Source organism: Panicum virgatum, chromosome 2N (assembly GCF_016808335.1).
Source record: "Panicum virgatum strain AP13 chromosome 2N, P.virgatum_v5, whole genome shotgun sequence".
Taxonomy (NCBI): Eukaryota; Viridiplantae; Streptophyta; class Magnoliopsida; order Poales; family Poaceae; genus Panicum; species Panicum virgatum.
The window spans coordinates 24,858,693-24,862,054 of record NC_053146.1 but is presented as its reverse complement, the minus strand read 5'-3'; the positions used below and the strand labels follow the sequence as shown (position 1 = coordinate 24,862,054).

At 45.7% G+C, this 3,362-nt stretch overlaps 1 non-coding gene across 1 annotated transcript; it reads left to right on the top strand.

Annotated features, from left to right (window-relative positions):
- Positions 1–2,148: 2,148 nt before the first annotated feature.
- LOC120663242 lies at positions 2,149–2,255 on the top strand. The gene has a single exon (XR_005670458.1). It is a non-coding gene; the product is annotated as a small nucleolar RNA R71 (small nucleolar RNA).
- The last annotated feature ends 1,107 nt before the right edge of the window (positions 2,256–3,362 follow it).

Below are 3,362 nucleotides of genomic sequence, written 5' to 3'. Positions count from 1 at the left end.
GGATTGGAAGATGCTTGGAATAACTTGTATGCAGGTTTCTTCAAAGGAGTTGCATCCACCTTAGTCTTCGCCTCTTTACTCGAGGACGAGCAAAGGCTAAGTGTGGGGGTGTTGTTGATGGTCCTTAAATCAGAAATAAAGCCGTCAACTCCTGCAATTTTTCATAACATTCAAACATCAAAAGTAGTTATAGGACTTATTTCTAATCATTTCCACGAGTTTTGGTGATTCTTGGATTGCAGGCACCCATACCCAGAATAGTGCAAAAATAGACAAAAGATGCAACACAATTGAACAGAATAACCGATACTGCGTCACACATGCAAAGGAGGCCCACAAACCAGACCAAAGCGACCAACCAAGCCCCAGCACCGACCATCTGACATCAGGACCCACCAGGCAGTGTACTAGAGAAGGGCAGTGGCCAGAGGCGGCACAGGGGGGTCGGCCGACCCCACTTGTAAGCCTGTCCCGCTGAATTTTGGCGGGAAGGCTGATCTTATCCTCCAGAAGGCGGTTGTCAATGTTCCCATATTTGTTGAGGGTGGGAACCGACCTTTGAAGCTATAAAAGGAGCCTCCACACACCCTCTCAAGGCATTCACCATTCACATTTCTCGCAAGGAGAAGGAGTAGTAGTAGGACTCCACTTGTATCATTAGAGTAGAGGGAGTGTGTGAGGAGGAGGATCGGAGAAGAGCCGGACTTGTCGGCCTCTCTTCGTCTTGTAACTCGACCGGTATGAATCACTTGAGTAAGTATCCAAAGTTCATCTTCTGTTAAGTTCTTGGTTTAGTATTCTTAAGGTATTCATTTGTTTACGGGTTCATCGTCCGTTCTCATAACGGTTACTCTGGTAGAGGACCCCTGATAAAGACGGGTAACCCTATGCAACGCTAGAGTAAGTAGTCGAAGGCTTAAGCGTGGTGCTTAGGTCCTAGATTGCCTTTGTTTGCCTCGTGCTCCACAGTATTGCGGGGTAGACCGCAGGTGGTGACAGCCCTGTCGATCCGCTACGAAGCTGCTTCGTGGTTAGTGCACTCCCCCTTGTCCGAGTACGGCATAGAGCCACAAGCCGGAGGTCCCTAATAGTACCTGGGTCAGACCGATGCCCGAAGTAAACAAGTGACGAGCCTAAGTTTACCTTGCCTTGACCGTTAACCTTAGATAAACCACACTACCCAAAGCTCGCCTGCTTCTTGTTCTCCTGGGTTAAACTAGACAGAAGATCGTTACACATCCGTTCCCTGTGAAATCTCGATACCCTGAATACTCTCCGGGTGAGGTGCTACAAAGGTATCTTCCGTACGCTTGTGGATTATTCTGTGAATGTTAAGAAATACCAACATTAAGGTAGGGTGGCATACCTGCATCCTGCGGAAGATGTGGTTTCTGTGCAGATTGTCTTGCCCGCACTACCGCACTCACTATCTCTTTCGGGGTCACTTCCGATTGCCCGGATAGCTTCCCTGTGTGGTTAAAGCAGGATGAGGCCAGTTGAGTTACTTTAGTTTCTATTAATTTATTAAAACTCAACTGATGTTTAATAACAGAGTTAAACCCTTCTAGTTGCATAGCCAAAGACTCAAGAATTTTATCATTAGCAAGAAATTTCTCACTAGTGTTGTCATTAATTTGTTTTTGACCATTCATGAAGTCTTTAAGCGAGTGCTGAAAACTATTATTAAATTTGATACCTTACTGTTGGACGAAGGGGAGGTCGGGCTTAGAATTCCAACCTTGCTGAGGACGACAATCTGAGTCCTTGGGAGTGTTGTTCCCAATGGAGTTCTCGTCCTTTTGAGTGAATGGGCAAGATTTGCCCGAGTGTCCAGTATTGCCACATTTCTCACATGTCATCTGAGACTCAGTAATCTGGTTAACCTCCTGGTGTGGAGATTCTAGCTTTTGCATGAGAAGATCCATCTTGGCTGCCAGCACATTGACACTGTCAATTTCATGTATTTATTTTGCATGGGTCAGCTGCCTATCTCCCTTCCAACTTTGGTTGGAAGCAACCTTGTCGATGAGCTTTCTAGCTCCTGCAACATCAAGGGAGAGGAATGCTCCTCCTACTGCTGCATCCATGTGATCTTGCGATCGCTGGTTCAGGCCATGGAAGAAGTTCTGAATGATAAGCCATTCTTCCATGCCGTGGTGTGGGCATGCTGTAATGTATTCCTGAAGACGTTCCCAGGCTTCCGGGACTGTCTCGTCCTGGAGTTGTTCAAAACTGGAAATCTTGTTTTGAAGGGCATTGGTTTTGCCCACCGAATGTACATGACCAGAAAAGCATTGAAGCACGCTTCCCAAGTGTTGAATCCTTCCTTGTAGGTGTAAAACCACGTCTTTGCTTTCCCAAGCAAAGAGAATGGGAACAGTCGAAGACGAACATTATCCATCGTAGTGCCTCTTGGGTTGATTATGCTGCTCACTTCCAGAAAATTCTGTAGATGAGCGTGGGCATCCTCTGATGCCTTTCTGCAAAAGGGACTTGCTTGGACCATGTTGACAAGCCTAGTCTTTATCTCAAAGCCATCAGTGCCTTGGTAATTGTTCAGTCCAGTAGGGATATGGCTATTGGACGGGGCTGAGAATTGACGGAGTGTCTTCTGAGCCATGAGTATAAAGCTGGTGTTGTCAAACCTTGATCTTAAGAAAATCTCTTCTGGTAGAAAAAAATTCACCCAATTCTTTCTGGATCTGAGTTGAAGTGATATGGTAGATCGAATTTGGTCTTGCACTACTCTGCAGAAATCACAAGGACACCGAGAGCAATGGTAATCCCGCTAAAATTAGCGGTGACAAACTAGTAAATTTTATCAAACTATTCAACGATATCTTTAGCCAATTGCTTCCCTGACAACGGCGCCAGAAATGCTTGTTGGCATTTCTTATGCCCAAAAGAATATCAATTCCGCAAGCGCATAGAATCACCGTTGTAGCACTTCACCTTGGAGTATTCCAGGGTATCGTATATTTCCTCAGGGAAGCACTATGGTTAAAGAGTATCGAAGAATCGAATGACAAACTTTACTAAAGATATCAACCGACTAAATTAGTGGGGGTAAGCCTGATATGATAGATAAGATAATGGTCACGATGACCGTCTGACACAGGAGACTCTAATCCTTAGAGAGGTAAGCAGCTGGGAGGACGAGTGAGAAAGACTCCTAAAACACTTCTAAACTATCGAGCTAGCCTCTCTAGACTAAATCTTGCTTCTAACTAGTTATCGGGAACCTAGAGCTTACTTCGGCGGCTGGAAGAGGAAGGACTTCAGAAAGGGATGAGAGGGGAGTCCAACGGCAACCTGCAACTACTGCTATGAAAACACCCGAACGTGGTGGACTACGAGGGACG